Source organism: Hippopotamus amphibius, chromosome 3, assembly GCF_030028045.1.
Source record: "Hippopotamus amphibius kiboko isolate mHipAmp2 chromosome 3, mHipAmp2.hap2, whole genome shotgun sequence".
Taxonomy (NCBI): Eukaryota; Metazoa; Chordata; class Mammalia; order Artiodactyla; family Hippopotamidae; genus Hippopotamus; species Hippopotamus amphibius.
In genome coordinates, this window is record NC_080188.1 from 176,298,748 (window position 1) to 176,319,999 (window position 21,252).

Sequence of the window (21,252 nt, forward strand, 5' to 3'; positions counted from 1 at the left end):
CTCATGGGGCTTATATTCTAGAGAATTTTAGAAATTGTTTAAAAACACTTTCTTATAGCAGATTAGAGAACTCAGGTGAAGACATGATAAATAATTTATCATAGCTAGGGCAGAACCACCGTTAAACCAGAGCCATAGCTGAAACCCCAGATTAAACTGTCCCCCAGCTCCTCCCCCTAACACCAGGCTGGCCTATATATTGTCTGAGAGGTGGTGATAATGAATGACATGCCCTTTGTCTCAGGCTTAAGGTAGACCTTCCTGTCTCAAGTGGGTGGAGGTTTTCCTCTCTTCCTTTGACCCTGGGCAAATAGAAAGTGAGATCCCCTCTGGTCTGCAGTGGTGGAGACTTCAGGAAGCCCACACAAGTCAAGGGGCCAAAGCAAACCAGTGTCAGCAGGGGGAAATCAGAGGGACTTCCCCCAAGTCCTTCCTGTCAAAGAAAGAAGCGTTAGAGACCTTCATGAAGGAAAAAACAACATCTCAAGGACTATTCCAGACTGGGTAAGTGTTTCCTTAGCGGTGCTGCTACCCCTTGGGTTTTACACTAGGACCATGGGCTTCATCCTTCAGCTCTGGGAATCTGGGATTTAAAGTGGGATTACACAGCTTCAAGCAATCCTAGCAATGCTCAGTTCCAAGGAGCAGGAGGGTCTTCTCATTGGCAGCAGGTGGGAAGTGATGGACATTTGGATGCCTTGGTATTCTTGGATGAACTGGAAGCCAGTGCCATGGTGAGCTGGTGACCCTCTGAGGCCTTTTCTGACCTTCTCTGCTCCTGCCTCCAACTTTCCCCACACCAGCTCTAAGAACCAGCACTACAGGGGCTCACTTAGACATGCTCATAACTGTTAAAGCATCACTAGAGTCTTTACACTGACCATGTCCCTTCACAAACATTTTTGAATATCCCCTCACATTATCAGAGGAAGGCAGTGTATTTTGGCAGTGGTTCCTAAATTCAGCTGCGTGGACTGGTGCCAGGCTGTGTAAGAGTCACCCTTGTGGGTCTTGGCTTGGGCCTAGGAGTTCGTGAGTTTAACAAGTGCTCCAGGTGATTATGATAAATGGATGATGCTGAAACTCATTTTGCTGTTGGGAGCTTGGGCTCTGACAGACCTGGGTTTCAATTCTGCCTTCGTTTTACCACTTAAAAATTGAATTTTCTTACACACAAATAGCTTCTTGAGCCCTTAGTTTTCTTGTCTGTAAAGTGGGCGATAATAGTAACCCCTACCTCACAGTGTTGTGGTGGAGAGAGTGAGATAATGTGAAGCTTTAGCGTGTAAAGCTGAAATACAGGGCTGGCCACTCAGTAAGTTATAATAACATTCACTGCTGTTGTTATTTATTATAATCATTATTCTTCCTGTATATCTCTTTCACTTCTCTCCATTATTGTGGCTTCTTTTTATGCCCTAACTGCCTATTCACATTGCCCAGTTATATAAAAGTGCTCAGACTGAATTTTGCTTAACACAAGCAAAAAAAAAAAAAATCTATTTTGATTTATAGATGGGGAGAGAGGTACAAAGTAGTTAAGTAATTTGTCCCAAATCATATAATCTGTAAGTGCCAGAGCCGAGGTCTGACTCAGGACTGTGGGATTCTATAGCCAAGGAGGGCAAAGCAGAGAGAAATATAGACATCCCTTGGTATCTGCGGGGGATTTAGTCCTTCGGCTCACGTCCCTTACACTTGGCCTTCTGGTTCTGCAGATTCTACATCTGCGCATTCAACCAACTGAGAATGCGGTATTTTTACAACAGTGGGAGGAGACACCATCTATTCACCCCCTTCTTGCTGGCTTTATTATTATATGTTTTGAGTATTTGCATAATTGAAGAAGCTCAATGGATTGGTTGGTGCACTTAAAGTTTTACCAGCTGAACCCTTCCCCACAAAGGGGAAGCAAATGGATGAAATAAATGAGGGCTGGTTTCTAACACCTGGCTGACCAGGTGAGGCTGCTGACCAGGTGAGGCTGCTGACCAGCCGCAATGGCACAACAATGTTAGAAAGCTGAATCGCCCCCAGTCGGAACATGCGTTTTAACAAGGTCCCCAGGTTAAAGTCTGAGTACTAAGAGGAGGCAGAACTGTTTGCTGTGTGTAGTAGAGCCTGATCTCAGCAGCAGGGGCCCACGTGCCTGTACAGTTGCAGTATTTTCCTGATTGAGGGAGTTGGAATTTCTAGGTGAAAATTACCCTTGGTGAGGGAGAGAGAGCTGCTACACTTATGTTGGTATGTGCATTGGAAGTTCATCCCTGCTACTTCCATCTTCCAGGAGTTAGATGGGCTTCTGTATTTATTTTTACATATATCCTTTGGAGTCCGGCCACCACCAATTGTTAGGTACCAGCACCACGTGGGCTCACGTAGGCTCATACCTGTTAAAGCATAATGGGGGTCTTCCCACTGACCAGTCCCTTTCCAATAAACATTTTTGAATGTTGCCTCACATTGTTGGAGGAAAGCAGTAACAGTGGGCTAACAAAATTGGAGCTTGATATCCGTCTTCCACTTTCGTATGAGAAGATGACATGGACAGCTGGTGAGTGTATTTTCTGACTATTTTAGGCCCCAGTGACCTTCTCCTTTGAATTTTTGTTTAACCACCAATTTGGAGCTTCTTAGGTTAGTTTTATGGTTCGCTGTTGATTTGTGAGTGTTAGATATGCAACTTTGACAAAATTATCATCTGGAGTACATGGTGGATTGTGGATTTTTAAAAATTAAGGATTGTGTCTTTTTTAATTTAAATATAAATTTTATTGAAGTATAACACAGAAAAGAGCACAAATCTTAAGTGTACAGTGTGAGGGAATACATAAAGGACATACAGCCAGCACCCAGATCAGGAAACAATACTAGAAATGCAGGAACTCCTCACCACTCGTTTCTAGTCACTATTTCCCCATTATCTTCCCACCAGGGTAACCAAAATCCTCGCTTCTCATACTGTAGATTAGTTTTGCATGTGGGAGCCTTATTTTTATATCAGAAAAAAACCACTTGACTTAAAAATATTATAAATCCTTAAAAGCAAACATCCGCCAGGGAATACACGATAATTCAGTTACAAATTCTTTAGTCCTTGGCTTTACCTGTAAACATTGGAAGATTTTTGATTTAATTTTGTCTTCTTACTTTGAAGTAATTTCAAACTTAAAGTTGCAAGAATAGTGTAATAACCTTTTTTCCTAAACCACCGAAAAGGAAGTTGCTGGCATCAATACCCTGTCACTGCACCCCCCCCCCAAATATATTTTTGTGTGTCCCTCACAGGGACATTCCACTACATAATGATAATACAGTCATCAAACTCAGGAAAATAACATTGATGCATTATTACCATATAATCTGCAGACGCATTCGTTTCACCCACAAGTCCAGGATTTGCATGTTGCATGTAGTTATCACGTCTCTCTAGTCTTCTTCAAAGTAGGAGAGGTCCTCACTCTTTCCTCGACTTTCAGGGCCCTCACGGTTTATTAAATTGCAGGGCAGATATTTTTGTGAAATGTACCTCAATTTGAATTTGTTTCCTCATAATTAAATTTAGGTCATGCTTTAAACATTTTTTATTTTTAAAAGAAAAAGCTCTGAAAGCTATCCCAGAAAAATTAGAATGGACATTTCCCTAGTGGGACATAACTTGCAGAGATATTTCCCAACCCATCCCCTATAGCCCAATTAAAAAAAATTTTTTTTATTTTTGCCAAGGATAGCACAGCAGTGATGGTCTTATCATTGCCTCCAATAGGTGGTGCACAATTCCAATTTGTTTTATCAATGGTCCCATTCACTGTGATCAGGCTTCCTTATTGTAAAAGTATTTTTTTCCCCTTTATAATTAGTATTTTGTGGGAGGTACTCTGAGATGACCTGAATATCCCATTCTGCATCAAATGTTCACCCCTCTATTTTAGCATCCATTGGTTATTCTTGTCTGAATCAATATTATGATGATGACTGCCAGACAGTGATTTTATAATTTAACTTATTCATTCTACATTTATCAGTTGACATTCTACTATTAAGGAAAGCTTTCTCTTCTCCTTATTAATCAGTGAATCAATTAATGAATTCATTTATATCAGCATGGCCTCATGGATTCCTATTTTTTTATTGGGTTCTAATCAGTTATCATCATTTATCAAATCTGTTATCACATTGTCCCCAGCTTGGCAGTGCTTGCCTGGATCCCCCTGCTCAGGCTCTGACCTCCCGCACCGGACTGTGCTAATATCCTCCGCAGCCTGCTTGGCCCTACATCAGGTTGTTTCTTCGGCTCCCCTAGCCCTCCCAGAGGCCCTACTCACCCCCAGTGGCTTTTTTTTTTTTTCCAGATCTTTATTGGAGTATAATTGCTTTACAATGTTGTGCCAGTTTCTGCTGTACAACAAAGTGAATCAGCTATATTTATACATATATCCCCGTATCCCCTCCTTCTTGAGCCTCCCTCCCACCCTCCCTATCCCACCCCTCTAGGTGGTCACCAGGCCTTGAGTTGCTCTCCGTGTGCTATGCAGCAGCTTCCCACTAGCCATCCCATTTTACATTTGGTAGTGTATATATGTCAATGCTACTCTCTCCCTTTGTCCCAGCCCAGTGGCTTCTTAATGGGCCACCGCCACTGCTTTTGCTCCCTTGTGAAGACATCTGCCTTACTCCACTAAGGCTTGGACAGCCCGCACTGAGCGGTGACATCACCCTCCTCATGCGCTCCTGCTTGGCTATCCTGCCTTGCCATCGTCATGGTAACCACAAGTACATTCCCTCCTCGCTCTGCTCAGATCCTAATACCTCTCACTGCTGTCACTTCCCTCCACACAGATGCCTTCCTCACCCCATCACCACAGGCTCCCCACTTGGAAGCTCTCCATAGTTACCCTTCAGGACCCCCACACCCTGGAATCCCACCCATCTTTTTTTTTTTTAAGTTCTATTCTGAAGTTGTTGGTATTAGTGTTTTATTTTTTTTATTTTATTTTTTTTAATTAATTTATTTATTTATTTTACTGGCTGTGTTGGGTCTTTTTTGCTGTGCATGGGCTTTCTTTTTAGTTGCAGTGAGCGGGGGCTACTTTTTTTTTGTGGTGCGTGGGCTCCTCATTGCCATGGCTTCTCTTGATGCAGAGCATGGGCTCTAGGTGTGTGGGCTTCAGTAGTTGCAGCACATGGGCTCAGTAGTTGTGGCTCACAGACTCTAAAGTGCAGGCTCAGTAGTTGTGGCGCACAGGCTTAGTTGCTCCGCAGCATGTGGGATCTTCCTGGAGCAGGGATCGAACCTGTGTCCCCTGCATTGGCAGGTGGATTCTCAACCACTGTGCCACCTAGGAAGCCCCCCACCCATCTATCTTGCAAAGCCCCTTCGAATAATTTTCAGACTGAATTATTCAGGAGAGAAGGCAGGAAGGCAGAAGCTGCTGCAGGGCTGACCTCTCTATAAGGCACAGTAGACGTGGTACCCAGGGCCCACAATACTTTTGGGGGCCCACCACAATGTTGTAGTTTTAAATTGCTTTTAAATTCAGAAGAAATAATGAATATAACAATAGCGATGCATCTGTAGTCAATGAAAAGCATATTTTTTGAATATTGTCACAAATCTTGTCCATGGTCATTAAGAGTGCAAATTTTACTGTCCTTAAATACCATCAACACTTGGCTGCCTTACAGCTTTTATGGAATTTCAGAAGTAACATGTTCCATTGGGTTCCTGGATATACATCTTTCTTTAGAAAAGAGCTGTGTAAGTGTTATCTTTATTTAAGGGCTGAAAGTCATCATCAGTTCTGCATAGGAGCAGATGCAGTTGTTTTCTGTTGTTTTTCCGATGCAGTTTGATTTATCAAATTCATGTACAGATCACAAGACTGACTTTGACTTTGTTACTCTAAGTTCCATGAACTTGGATTTGTGGGATTAATTTTAGTTTTTTTTGGTTTTGTTTTGTAAGACGAAAAAAGATTATTTTTATAAGAATTTCTCTTAGCAATAAAAATTGGCATGTAGCCAATGTTTCTTACCCCCCCCACACAAAAAATAATAATGATGCATACAATAATGAATCCAGCCTGAGTATGTTTGTGTTTATATTAATGCAAAGTGAAACTTTTAATACTTTTTTAATGGAGGAAGGGACCTGTGAAGGCAAAAGTGCCTAGAGCCCATGAAAGTCAGGATGCAGCCCTGCTGTGTCTTAGTGATCTTTGTAGGCCCAGTTCCTTGAAGAGTTTTTGGAACATAGTTTGTATTCAGTAAATGGTTGTGAAATTAGTGAATGAGTAAGTAGCTGAGCATTGGGGCTTATATTTCTTATTTTTCCCTTGGCAGACAAGATTAGAACAGAGTAGATAATATTTGTTGATGGCCCGTTTACTAGAATTTTTTTTTTTTCCCCTAATAGTTCAAAGCTATCCATATATTCATCCATTCACCCATTCATTCAAGTATTTCCTGAGTACCTACTATATGCTAAGACCCTGCTTCCTTTCTGTGTGCCAGGCTGGGATTGAGAAATGTCTACTTTAGTCTTAGGAGAGAAGGATGTGTCCATAGGCCCTGAACTAACCAGCCAGTGTGGGAACTGAACTGGCCCCACCTCTTTAGCAGAGCTCTGTAATTCATGGGGCCCACAGGTCAAAAATATGTTAAAATAATCCTCGAGGTCCAATAATACATATTTGCTCCATGCAGACTTTTCTATACCATTGAGATTAGCTAACTCTATCTTTTCTCAGTATGAGTCAGTCAGAAATACACAAGTCATCATAACTGGTTTAGTTCCTAATGCTGTCAGTTGCTTTTTTTTTTTAAAGCCATGCCGTGTGGCTTGCAGGATCTTAGTTCCCTAACCAGGGACTGAACCCAGGCCCATGGCAATGAAAACACCTAGTCCTAACCACTGGACTACCAGGGAAGTTCCTGCTTTTTAAACAGTAATAAAATCAAATCCAAGGCTCAGGCTGAGAACTTGATTTTATTGATAAGGTACACTGTGAGATGGATGAGATGTTTGGGACCAGAATTGTTTACCATCTACTATTTTTATTGAGAACATCTTTATTCCAATCTCACTAATTTAATTTAAACACACCATAGTTCACAGTGGTTAAAGTTCAATTTTCCTCTGCACTGACTATGACAAGGCACTTGGCAAACACAATAATATAAACATGATTGTATAAGTAATGTTTAATATACTTAAAATAATATAGCACTTTCAAGTACCTTGAATACTTTGGCATAAAAGCTTTCATTTGAACCCTTACGACGTTCTAGGTCAGTAGTTTTCAAATGGACCCATGGCCAAACCAGCCTACTGCCTGTTTTTGTATGGCCTGTGAACTAAGAATGTTTTTTACATATTTAAGTGGTTGAAAAAAAATAAAAAGAATATTCTGTGATATGTGAAGATTATATTAAATTCAAGCTTCAATATCCATAAAGTTTTACGGGACTCAGCCACACCTGTTTGCTTATGTGTTTATTATCTGTAGCTGCTTTTGAATTATGAAGGCAGAGTTGAATGGTTGCAACAGAGGCTATGGTCCACAAAGTCAGGATATTTGCTATCTGAAGCCTTACAGAAAAGTTTGCCTCTCTCTGTTCTAGGTAGGTGGGATACATCCGTGAATAAAACAAAGATCCTTGTATAGGAGGAGGTCATTGAGGGGACATCACTGCCAGCTGATCCAAGAGCAAGACCTGGGCAACTGAAGGCTCCTTACTCCTGCCCTGTCCTTGGAATGAATGTTCCACCCACACCACCTCAGAGCTGAAGCCATTTCAAAGATGCAGCCTTAAAAACGTAAGGTGTGGTTAAGACCATCTGGACTGTGTGTGTGGCTGAACCCCATTAAAACCTCTATAAACTTTTAAGGTTCTGGAGGGCAGGTGTGGACATCTAGAAGACAAGACTTGTATGTAAGTTCCCTTGCTTAGTAAATCTGCCACCTACGTTTAATAGGGGAAGACAGTAAATGATAAGTATAAGTAAATTATATATAGTATGTTAGAATGTGATAAATGTGCTGGGAAAAAAGGTAGAGGAGGGTAAAGTGAATAGTGATTTTTGATGGGAAGAGGATGTTACATTTGAAAGAGAGCAATCAGGGTAGGCCTCCCTAAAAAGAAGGGATATTTGAGCAGACATGAAAGATGTGAGGAAGTAGACCATGTGGGTGTCTGGGGGAAAGCATTCTAGCCAGAAGGATAATGGTAGCTCCTCATGGGGTTGTTATGTAGATTAAATGAATTAATACATTTAACTGAAAACAGTGCCGGCACATGGTGAATTCTCAAAAAATCATTCTTTTTCAGTACCAGCTGGTTGTAGATGGTGCTTTCCTCTTTGTAGTTGGCTGCTGCACTGGGTTACTTTCTGTAGGCAGTCACTGTAGCAGAGAGAGGCTCTATACACGTGTAAAAGTACACGGGGTCCTGATATCTTAGCTTTATCTGTCCCGGGGTTAGCTCCCATCCCTGGGGCTTAGCTCTCAGGGCAGAACTGCTCCCAGAGAATCATGGTCCCAGGAGGTATCATTTCTGTGGTCTGCATAATTACAAAACAGAGATCTGAGAGTCTGTCATCACACATAGTGAAAGGGATTTGCCCCACCATCACACAAAAAGTCAGCAGTGAGGATTCAACAGGCACGGGGTCTCTTGCTTCCAAGTCTAGTGCTGTCTGTTCTTGGTCTTCACGCCACTCCTTGCAGTAACCTACTCTTATACATCTTATTTCTTCCAGTCAATTTTCAGGTCTCTTTGTGCAAGGACCACGTCTTATTCATTTCTGTTTTCCCCTGCAGAATCAGGCGCTAAACAGACAAAAAGTCACAACTGGTGAAAGAACACTCAGTACTTTTACATGTTTGCTGACGCCATTTCAAATCTTAATTGCTGTGTGTAAATTTGTCAGAAGGTGTCAATGTGGAACTTCATTCCCTGTGCTTATTATATAAAACACGGGGAGATAGACGGTCCTACAAACTAGGGAGTTCCCAGACATTTGCCATTTTCAAACTTATGTTGCTAAATATCATATGAAGATCCTGGAGCATAAAAATAACATTCATGAGCTTTGGGCTTTGGTCTCTACAAGGCTAGCGGTACTGTCAGGCTGTTAGATAAGGGATGGCATTTCCAGGACAAAATATTTAGGCAGATGATGCAGGACAGATACTCAGTTATCCTTTATCTTAGTCCATGGTGGCTCTCAAAGTATGGTCTATGGACCAGTGACATCAGCATCGCCTGAAAACTTGTTAGAAATGCAAATTCTCACCTCAGACTCGTTGAAACTGAAATTCTGGGTGTGGGGCCCAGCAATCTGTGTTGGACCAAGCTGTCCGGGTGATTTTGAGGTACACTACATTTTGAAAGTACTGGCCACTTTTTCGTCTCTATGGATTTTCAGCCAGGCCTCACCCTGCCCTGCCAAGTGCCTAAGCTCTGTGTTGAGTGAGCAAGGAGCTTCTTTTGTAGACCTTGGTAATGACCTTGAGGCAGGAAAAGCCCTCCGGGGAAAGTTGAGATTATACCACTTTTCCGGTTGTCTTAACATATTCTCTGACTAATGAAGGTAGGATACACATTGGAATGAAGAATAGCCCAGGGCATTACATAATCAGGTCAGATGTTGAAATAAAGGGAGCTTTAAAATCTTAAAATATTACCTCTGGCTGGGCTTTGGTTGTGGCTGGATATGTACACCAGCTGGACTGTGACAGGAATAGTGTGGAGTCTGGGAAGCTCTGCTCTGGTTTGGGTGGGCTATTTGAAACCTCCTCTTGCAAAGTGCAGAAGGTCCATTAACAGTAGATAAAGTGCTTCTCCAGGGTCTTATGGCAAATCAGTCTGTAGGAAATACAGGTATTAATCATTCCAACCCTGTAGGATTGCAAATGTAGTGTACCTTTGGCTGAGATATGATAAGAATAACCTAGGAATGCTTCTTTGACCTAGGATAAAAGACACTGAAAAATTTTACCACTCCCCCCACCCCAATATAAAATTTCTGAGCAGAGGAAATAAGGCTTAGAATTTGAGACAAATGATAAAAAATATCATTGCAAAGAAGCCATGGTTTTTCAAGACAGTATTAACAAAGCAATTACAAGTGAACAGTAAGAAAAAGAGCTCTAGCACCACAAGCTTTACATTGGCCACATTACAAGGCGAAAATAATGATGATCTAATCATCAAGATATAAATTGGATAAAAGTGAAGATGTTTCTCACATCTCAGCTAATGGTAAGTGCTAGATTTTGTTTCAGGAGTGGAATTCAGGAAGAACTACATATTCTAATGAATTACTAAAGGAAAGATATACAGATATTAACTGTATGTGATTTGCTTAAAAACATCCTTTTATAGAAAACTGTATCCCTACTTTTAAACTATCTTCTTTGGATGAGTCTCAGAAACACCACTGTCACCATTTCATTAATCACACTATCAACTTTTCACCAGTGTAGAAAACTCTCTGGGTGCCAGCTGTGAGCCCTCTGGGCCAAAGAGTGGGAATTTGTTTGCTCTGCTAAGGGCTGTGAACATTATCCTAGCGGTACACAGACCAGATTTATGATTTTGGATAGTCATAGGCTGGAGGTGGCAAAGGGCCCAGAAAGGGCAAGTCAGGGGCAGGGACAGTTGGGAAGCAGGGAAGATGATCGGGAGGACAGATAAAAGCACCCTGAGCTAGAGATGTGAGGAATGACACAGGATGTTGAGTGAGGGTGAGAGGATGTCAGGAATGGCTCCGAGGCTCCTGGCAGTGAGTTAGGAAGAGAGGACATCTGGAACAGAACTCTAGGAATAGATCCAGGAGGCAGGCTGAGCTTTCAGTAGAATCTTAGCTGTGGAGCACACTTCCAGCATTTAGGGCTCACCTCCCTACTGCATTCAGGTATCTTCCCACACTGGGGGGTCCTCCTACATAGGGTCAGTGGGATTAGTTATGTTAGGATGTCAGTCCCCTCATGTCCATCTCTGGCTATGTCAGTCCCCACCCAATCTCTAGCCGTGGGACTCCACTAGGGCCTCAATTCCTTCAGTGTTCCTGTCTGTCTCATAACCTTTTCTTCCTTACTCTATCCACCAAACATTCAGTTCTTCCCAGCTCTGGGTTAGGAAAATAAAATGGCCTGGCTACAGAATGAAAACTCCAAAATTTAGGGCCTTGTATTTCCATTTCAGCTTTGGGGTGAAATCCCTTTCTTTAAGTAGTATTAATGGTGAATCATAAGCGGTTTTGTGAAATGTTTATTTATAGTTAAGAATTGTGATGGTATGGTTACAATTTTTAAACATTATACTAAGTATAAAGCTTTTTCTTTTATTTTTGCCCAAACTATTTTCCATCCAAACTTCCTGATTTAGCAGTTATGGATAGGCTTTATTCTATTGCTTGTCTAATCTGAAGAAAGTCTGATTTTTTGGCCTTTTTTTTTTTTTTTTGGCCTGAGAATAAGTTTCTTTTTTTCCCCTTTTTTCTTTAAGAGTTTTTATTGAGATACAATTGACATACAATAAACTACGTATATTTAAAGTGTATAATTTGATTTATTTTATTAGTAATGTATATATGCCAATCCCAGTCTCCTAATCACATACCCCCCTTCCCCCCTGCTTTCCCCACTTGGTGTCCATATGTTTGTTCTCTACATCTGTGTCTCTCTTCTGCCTTGCAAACCGGTTCATCTGTACCATTTTTCTAGATTCCGCATGTATGTGTTAATATGTGATATTTGTTTTTCTCTTTCTGACTCACTTCACTCTGTATGACAGTCTCTAGGTCAATCCATGTCTCTACAAATGTCCCAATTTCACTCTTTTTACAGCTGAGTAATATTCCATTGTATATATGTACCACATCTTCTTTATCCATTCATCTGTTGATGGACATTTAGGTTGCTTCCATATCCTGGCTATTATAAATAGTGCCACAATGAATATTTGAGTGCATGTGTCTTTTTGAATTATGATGTTCTCTGGGTATATGCCCAGTAGTGGGATTGCTGGGTCATATGGTAACACTATTTTTAGTTTTGCAAGGAACCTCCATACTGTTCTCCATAGTGGCTGTATCAATTTACTTTCCCACCAACAGTGCAAGAGAGTTCTCTTTTCTCCACACCCTCTCCAGCATTTACTGTTTGTAGATTTTCTGATGATGCCCATTCTAACTGGTGTGAGGTGATACCTCACTGTAATTTTGATTTGCATTTCTCTAATAATTAGTGATGTTGAGCAGCTTTTCATGTGCCTCTTGACCATCCGTATGTCTTCTTTGGAGAAATGCCTGTTTAGGTCTTCTGCCCATTTTTTGATTGGGTTGTTTGTTTTTTTGATATTGAGCTGGATGAACTGTTTATATATTTTGGAGATTAATCCTTTGTCTGTTGATTCGTTTGCAAATATTTTCTCCCTTTCTGAGGGTTGTCTTTTTGTCTTGCTTATAGTTTCCTTTGCTGTGCCAGAAGCTTTTAAGTTTCATTAGGTCCCACTTATTTATTTTTGTTTTTATTTCTATTACTCTAGGAGGTGGCTCAAAAAAGATCTTGCTGTGATTTATGTCAAAGAGTGTTCTTCCTAAGTTTTCCTCTAGGAGTTTTATAGTGTTTGGCCTTACATTTAGGTCTTTAATCCATTTGGAGTTTATTTTTGTGTATGGTGTTAGGGAGTATTCTAATTTCATTCTTTTACATGTAGCTGTCCAGTTTTCCCAGCACCACTTATTGAAGAGGCTGCCTTTTCTCCATTGTATATCCTTGCTGTAGTTTTGTAGTATAGTCTGAAGTCAGGGAGTCTGATTCCTCCAGCTCCATTTATTTGCGCTCAAGATGCTTTGGCTATTCCGGGTCTTTTGCATTTCCATACAAATCGTAAAATGTCTTGTTCCAGTTCTGTGAAAAATGCCATTGGTAATTTGATAGGGATTGCATTGAATCTGTAGATTGATTTGGGTGGTATAGTCATTTACACAATGCTGATTCTTCCAGTCCAAGAACATAGTATACCTCTCCATCTGTTTGTGTCGTCTTTGATTTCTTTCATTAGTGTCTTATAGTTTTCTGAGTACAAGTCTTTTACCTCCTTAGGTAGGTTTATTCCTAGGTATTTTATTCTTTTTGTTGCAGTGGTGAATGGGATTGTTTCCTTAATTTCTCTTTCAGATCTTTCATTGTTAGTGTATGGAAATGCAAGAGATTTCTGTGTGTTAATTTTGTATCCTGCAACTTTACCAAATTCATCGATTAGCTCAAGTAGTTTTCTGATGGCATCTTTAGGATTTTCTATATATAATATCATGTCATCTGCGAACAATGACAGTTTTACTTCTTCTTTTCCAATTTGGATTCCTTTTATTCCTTTTTCTTCTATGATTGCTATGGCAAGGACTTCCAAAATTATGTTGAATAGTAGTGGAGAGAGTAGACATCCTTGTCTTGTTGCTGATCTTAGAGGGGATGCTTTCAGTTTTTCACCATTGAGAATAATATTTGAATAATGTTGAGGTAGGTTCCCTCTCTGCCCACCTTCTGGAGAGTTTTTATCATAAATGGGTGTTGAATTTTGTCAAAAGCTTCTTCTGCATGAGATGATCATGTAGTTTTTATCCTTCAATTTGATAGTATGGTGTATCACATTGATTGATTTGCATATATTGAAGAATCCTTGCATTCCAGGGATAAACCCCACTTGATCATGGTGTATGATCCTTTTAATGTGTTGTTGAATTCTGTTTGCAGTATTTTGTTGAGGATTTTTGCATCTAAATTCTTCAGTGATGTTGGTCTGTAATTTTCTTTTTTTGTAGTATCTTTGTCTGGTTTTGATATCAGGGTGATGGTGGCCTCATAGAATGAGTTTGGGAGTGTTCCTTCCTCTGCAATGTTTTGGAAGAGTTTGAGAAGGATGGGTGTTAGCTCTTCTCTAAATGTTTGATAAAATTCACCTGTGAATCCATCTGGTCCTGGACTTTTGTTTGTTGGGAGATTTTTAATCACAGTTTCAATTTCATCACTTGTGATTGGTCTGTTCATGTTCTGTTTCTTCCTGATTCAGTCTTGGAAGTTTATACCTTTCTAAGAATCTGTCCATTTCATCCAGGTTGTCCATTTTATTGGCATATAGTTGCTTGTAGTAGTCTATTATGGTGCTTTTTTATTTCTGCGGTGTCTGTTGTAACTTCTCCTGTTTCCTTTCTAATTTTATTGATTTGAGTCCTCTCCCTCTTTTTCTTGATAAGTCTTGCTAGAGGTTTATCAATTTTATTTATCTTCTCAAAGAACCAGATTTTAGTTTCATTGACTTTTGCTATTGTTTCCTTTGTTTCTATTTGATTTATTTCTGCTCTGATCTTCATGATTTCTCTCCTTCTACTGACTTTGGGTTTTGTTTGCTCTTCTTTCTCTAGTTTCTTTAGGTGTAAGGTTAGATTGTTTATTTGGGATTTTTCTTGTTTCTTGAGGTAGGATTGTATTGCTATAAACTTCCCTCTTAGAACTGCTTTTGCTGCATCACATAGGTTTTGGATCGTTGTGTTTTCATTGTCATTTGTCCCTAGATATTTTTTGATTTCCTCTTTGGTTTCTTCAGTGATCTCTTGGTTATTTAATAGTGTATTGTTTAGTCTCCATGTGTTTGTGGTTTTTACAGTTTTTTTTTCCCTCTAATTGATTTCTAATCTCACTGCATTGTGGTAGGAAAAGATGCTTGATACGATTTCAATTTTGTTAAATTTACCAAGGCTTGATTTATGACCCAAAATGTGATCTATCTTGGAGATTGTTCCATGTGCACTTGAGAAGAATGTGTAATCTGCTGTTTTTGGATGTAATGTCCTGTAGATATCTATTAAATCAAGCTGGTTTATTGCGTCATTTAAAGCTCATGTTTCCTTATTAATCTTCTGTGTGGATGATCTGTCCATTGGTGTAAGTGGGGTGTTAATGTTCCCCACTATTATTGTTACTGTCGATTTCCTCTTTTATAGTTGTTAGCATTTGCCTTATCTATTGAGGGGCTCCTATATTGGGTGTATATATATTTACAATTGTTACCGCCTCTTCTTGGATTGATCGCTTGATCATTATGTAGTGTCCTTTCTTGTCTCTTGTAACATTTTTTATTTTAAAGTCTATTTTATCTGATATCAATATCGCTACTCCAGCTTTCTTTTGACTTCCATTTTCATGGAATATCTTTTTCCATCCCCTCACTTTCAGTCTGTATGTGTCCCTAGGTCTGAAGTGGGTCTCTTGTAGACAGCATATATATGGGTCTTGTTTTTGTATCCATTCAGCCAGTCTGTGTCTTTTGGTTGGTGCATTTAGTCCATTTACATTCAAGGTGATTATCGATATGTATGTTCCTATTACCATTCTCTTCATTGTTTTGTTTTTGTTTTTGTAGGTCCTTTTCTTCTCTTATGTTTCCCACTTAGAGAAGTTCCTTTAACTTTTGTTGTAAGGCTGGTTTGGTGGTGCTGAATTCTCTTCGCTGTTGCTTATCTGTAAAGCTTTTGATTTCTCTGTCGACTCTGAATGAGATCCTTGCTAGGTGGAGTATTCTTGGTTGTAGATTCTTCCCTTTCATCACTTTAAATGTATCGTGCCACTCCCTACTGGCTTGCAGAGTTTCTGCTGAGAAATCAGCTCTTAACCTTATGAGAGTTCCCTTGTATGTTATTTGTCATTTTTCCCTTGTTGCTTTTACTAATTTTTCTTTGTCTTTAATTTTTGTCACGTTGACTACTATGTGTCTTGGTGTATTTCTCCTTGGGTTTTTCCTGCCTGGGACTCTCTGTGCTTGCTGGACTTGGTTGGCTATTTCCTTTCCCATGTTAGGGAAGTTTTTGACTATAATCGCTTCCATTATTTTCTCAGGTCCTTTCTCTCTCTCTTCTCCTTCTGGGACACTTATAATGTGAATGTTGGTGCATTTAATGTTGTCTCAGGGGTCTCTTAGGCTGTCTTCATTTCTTTTCATTCTTTTTTCTTTATTCTTTTCCACATCAGTGATTTTCACCATTCTGTCTTCCAGGTCACTTATTCACCCTTCTGCCTCAGTTAATCTGCTATTGATTCCTTCTAGTGTATTTTTCATTTTAGTTATTATGTTGCTTATCTCTGTTTGTTTGCTCTTTAATTCTTCTAGGTCTTTGGTAAACTTTTCTTACATCTTTTCGATCTTTGCATCCAGTCTTTTTTCAAAGTCCTGGATCATCTTCACCATCATTACTCGGAATTCTTTTTCTGGAAGGTTGCCTATCTCCACTTCATTTAGTTGTTTTTCTGGGGGTTTATCTTGTCCCTTCATCTGGTATAAAGTTCTCTGCTTTTTCATTTTCTCTATCTTTCTGTGACTGTGGTTTTCAGTTCCACAGAACGAAATACTGCTGGTACTGCTTGATACTGCTGTCTGTCCTCTTGTGGAGGAAGCTATCTAAGTGGCTTGTGTGTGTTTCCTGATGGGAGGGACTGATGGTGGGTAGGGGTGGGTGGGTGGAGCTCAGTAAAACTTTACTCTGCTTTGGTGGGAGGAGCTCAGTATCCCTTGTCTGCCAACGGGTGGGGCTGTGTTCCCACCCTGTTGGTTGTTTGGCCTGAGGCTACTCAACACTGGAGCTTACAGGCTCTTTGGTAGAGCTAATGGTGGACTCTGGGAGTGCTCATGCCAATAAGCACTTCCCAGAACCCCACTGCCAGTGTCCCTGTCCCCTTAGTGAGCCAAAGTTACCCCCCACCTCTTCAGGCAACCCTCCAACACCAACAGGTAGGTCTTGTTCAGTCTGCTATGGTGTCACTGCTCATTCTCCCTGGGTCCTGGTGAGCACACTATTTTTTGTGTGCATTCCAAGAGTGGAGTCTCTTTCCCCCAGTCCTGTGGAGGTCCTGCAATCAAATCCCACTGGCTTCCAAAGTCTGATTCTCTGGGGATTCCTCCTCACATTGCTGGACCCCCAGGTTGGGAAGCCTGACGTGGGTCTCAGAACCCTCACTTTAGTGGGTGGACTTCTGCAGTATAACTGTTCTCCAGTTTGTGAGTCACCCACCCAGCAGTTATGGGATTTGATTTTATTGCAATTGTGCCCCTCCTACTGTCTCATTGCGGCTTCTCCTTTGTCTGTGGATGTGGGGTATCTTTTTTAGTGAGTTCCAACGTCTTTCTGTCGATGATTGTTCAGCAGTTAGTTGTAATTCCGGTGCTCTTGCAAGAGGGAGTGAGTGCACGTCCTTCTACTCCACCATTTTATCCCATCCTGAGAATAAGTTTCTTGAGAAAGATTTTTTTCTATCTAAATATTTTAGTATCATCTCTCAATAAATATGTGTTCAGTGAGTGACAATGAATGATTGAATAGGCTCTTGAGACTTAAGCTAATAATAACACAAATAATAATTACCAGTTGGTGAATGTCAAGTAGTGTACTATAATTTAAAACTATTACTTCTAATCCTAAAAAAATACTGTAATGCAGACAGTTGCTAGGAGGGTGGGAATGGGGTTTACAAATAGTCTTTTCCTTTCCGTTTGTAGGTTTCTCTCTTTCAGTTGACTGTAGTAAAACTTGGTTTGGTCATACAACAACAGTACTGTGTTTATTAGTATTTATTTAAGTTTGGAAATGTTTCTTTTTTTATTGAAGTAGAGTTGATTTACAATATTATATTAGTTTCAGGTGTGCAACATAGTGATTCAATATTTCTATAGATTATACTCCACTTAAAGTTATTATAAAATATTGGCTATATTCTCTGTACTGTAATCACATCTTTGTATCTTGCTTCTTTTATACCTGGAAGTTTGTACCTCTTTAATCCCTACCCCAATCTTGCCCCTCTCCATTTCCCTCTCCCCACTGGTAACCATAGTTTGTTCTCCATATCTGTGTCTGTTTCTGTGTTTTTACATTCATTCGTGTGTTTTATTTTTTAATTCTACATATAGGTGATAACATACAGTATTTCTTTCTCTCTCTGACTTTTTCCGCTAAGCATAATATTCTCTAGGTCCATCCGTGTTGGTGCAAATGACTAAATTTCATTCTTTTTTATGGCTGAGTAATATTCCAGTGTGTGTGTGTGTGTGTGTGTGTGTGTGTGTGTGTGTGTGTATCACATCTTCTTTTCTTTTTCTTTTTTTTTAGCTCTTTATTGGAATATAATTGCCTTACACTCTTGTACCAGCTTATATGTGTGGGAGTGTCCCTATGCAGTTTGTGTGTGCCCAGTGGCTTTGATGAAAGAGCTGGGTCTGAAGCGAGCATGGGTCACATCTTCCCTCAGGGTGTGCTGGCAGATATCACCTTGGTGGGAGGTGGAGCTGGAGATGGAGGGGCTTGAGCCAGAGCCAGGTATTGGCTGGGGCTTCTCCTCTGTTCAGTGGCTATCACTGCCCTGTCAGCTATGGGAGGTAGGTCCCAAGGTGCTGGAGCAGAAGCCCTGAGGGTAAAGTCCAAGCTGGTTCTATTTCCTGTATGTGTTCACTATCCCTTCTCCCAGCAATGGTACCTTCACCCCTGTAGGGAGCAGCACTGGAGCAAGAGGGCCTGGAGTGGGTGCCCAGTGTAAGTCAGGGTGTGCACTGGGATGGCCCCAACTTGCTAGTCAGAGCTCCAGACATCTCCTGACCTGTTGCCTCTGTGAGCACCATCGCTAGCTGTCCTTGCCCCATTCAGATGCAGTGCTGGTTCTATACTGGCTCTATCTCTCCCAGATGCACACTCTCCTTGGCAACAGCAGCCTTTGCCCTAGGGAGCTGTACTGGAGCAAGAGGGGCTGGAGCAGATGCCCAGTGCAGGCAGGGACATACAGAGGGGTGGTTACCAGAAACCAGCCATGCCCCAGGGTAGTTTCAATCTGCTTCCTCTGCCTTGTTCCTGGGAGTAAGCATGTATATGGGCACATTCTTCATGAGTAGAGTCTTGTTTCTTACAGCTCTCTAGTAATTCCCACTGGTTTTTAAACCAACTAAGATGACTAATCTTCCCAGTATCAGACCCCAGGTCTGGGGTGTCAAATATGTGGCTCAAGCTCCTCACTCCCTGGGGAAGCTCTCTGAACCCATGATAATCCCCTTCTTCTGTGTCCCTTGGTAGGGGTGTGGAGTCCTGACTCGATCACTTCTCCCCACTTTCTACCCAGTTCAGTGTGGATCTTTCTTTATAGTCTTGGTTGTAGAAGAACCTTTCTGCCAGTCTCCAGTTTATTTTCAGTGAGAGTTGCTCCACATGTAGATGTGTTCATTGAGGGAGGTAAGCTCAATATCCTCCTACTCCACCATCTTGATCTCCTGCTGGACTTGTTTTCATGTAAAATATTTATTAACTAAGACAATCCTATGAGATAGTAATCCTTGTTTCTATTGTTTGGCTTGGGAGGAATTGCTGCTCCAGGGTATTCTTAGGGTTTTCGCTGTAATGATAGCTCTTATTCTATAGGTCAGGGCCAATGAGGGAATTCTGCTATGATGTTCATCCCAACTTTATTCTCTTAAATTGAAGAAACAATTACAGGAACTCCCTGGGAAATACTGTGAGTTGACATTGGGTTAGAACTACATTTATCACCTGACTCCCATAAGCCCCTGCTCAGACTGGTATATTGTAGAGTGGTATTACAGGTCATAAGGAATTAGTGTTAGCTCAGGGTTTGTGGCCAACATTTCCCAAAGATTTGTAGGTATTTTTCAGGTAAATGGCTAGAAGCACATTTGGGCAAAGTCATGAAATTTAAAGGTCTAGATACTTGAGCATTCTAGCTTATATAAAGTGTTTGTTTCCAAAGTTCTTTTTATTTCTCATTTTGTAGTGAAAGTCACTCAGAACTCTAGATTTTATCCTTGGAAGCTCCATGGTCTATAAGTCAGAGTTAGGCATCTCTGAGCATTAGATCACTGATTACTGTATATATTTCATGGTAATTGATAATCATCCTCACTTCATTTAGGGGTTGGTTTAGACATTCCAGCTGGGTCACCGGGATGGGATGGGTTAGATTGAGGTATACCAAGGAGGAGAAGCTATCAGAATTGTAGGGAGAGGGAGATAAAACTAGGCTTTCTGAGGTGGTGGGAGGGGAAGGAGATGAACTACCAGTTCAAATTCAAGAATGAACAAGGTCATAGTAGATTAATCTTGATCTAAAGCCTCCTAAGAGATGTAAGAGAATGTGAAGCAATTCTGGGGATATAGAGCTGAGATGATATAGGAGCTTTTTTTTTTTTTTTTCTTCCTAAGGAAGATGGGCTATGCCAGCGGGAAAGCCTTAGATATGTCAAACATCTAGATGAATTATTGTATGTTCATTTGGAAAGGAAGCAGAGAGAGACCTAATCTGGAGTGCACTGGAAGGAGGGAGGAGGGGAGGGAAAGGAGTGTATGAGAGAGAGAGAGGATTGACTTGAAGCTGAGGCTGTGGATGTATAAACAGGGAGGGAGCAAAAGAGGCCTGTGAGACCAGGTGCTGCACAGGGGAAGGCCAGAGCAAGAATCCTCTGATGGCAAGACTGCCTGGAAGGCTGAGAATAGAAATGTTGAATATAGATTTTTAACGTTTGCTGTGGTTGTGTTCTCTTTAGTAGTCAAAGCAAGAGGAAAACATGACCAGTTCTATAATTTACAGTTTTTCATAAAAGAAGAATGTGGAAATTAGGTTGATAATAATAACATTGATAATGGATTCTGCCTTTTCACTGTCTTACAAAGTTGAAGTATGGTGATTTAGATTTAAGAAGAGAAATAATTTGAAGGATAAATTTGGTTTTGTCTTTAGGTGACCTAAACTTGAACAATAAAGAACAATGAAGACTTCTGCTCCTAGCAAGATGCTGGACTAGAGTAGTATCTGGTACCTTTTCTAATGCAAAACAGCTAGAAATGCTGGACCGAGTACAACAGGCATTCTTTTCAATGCATATTTACAATAATTTACAAGAAAGGAGGGGAAATTCCCAGGGCCAAAGCTCGAGAATAAAACAAAAACTTGGAAAGGTTTGTAGGTCTTAGTAACCAATGTGCTTGGGTTTTAATGGCCTCACAAGGATAGGAGACAAGGGCTTATGTCTACTGGAGCTGACAGTGAGATTTTGTGCACAAAGCAGAGACTTACAGTGGCAACAACAGTGAACAGGGTGGACTAGAAAATAACATCTTTTGTCTGGTTACTAACTGAAAAAGAGTGTTTCATGATGAATGGTCACTACAGAACTACTCCCACATGGCTTAGGGGT

The 21,252-nt window shown here is 40.6% G+C and overlaps 1 long non-coding RNA gene across 1 annotated transcript in view; it reads left to right on the forward strand.

Annotated features, from left to right (window-relative positions):
• LOC130849241 (uncharacterized) overlaps window positions 1–21,252 on the forward strand; it is a 116,991-nt gene that overhangs the window by 6,622 nt on the left and 89,117 nt on the right. Inside the window, exon 2 of the long non-coding RNA XR_009052706.1 lies at window positions 7,624–7,819. This is a non-coding gene — a long non-coding RNA (uncharacterized LOC130849241). The remainder of the gene's footprint in view (window positions 1–7,623; window positions 7,820–21,252) is intronic.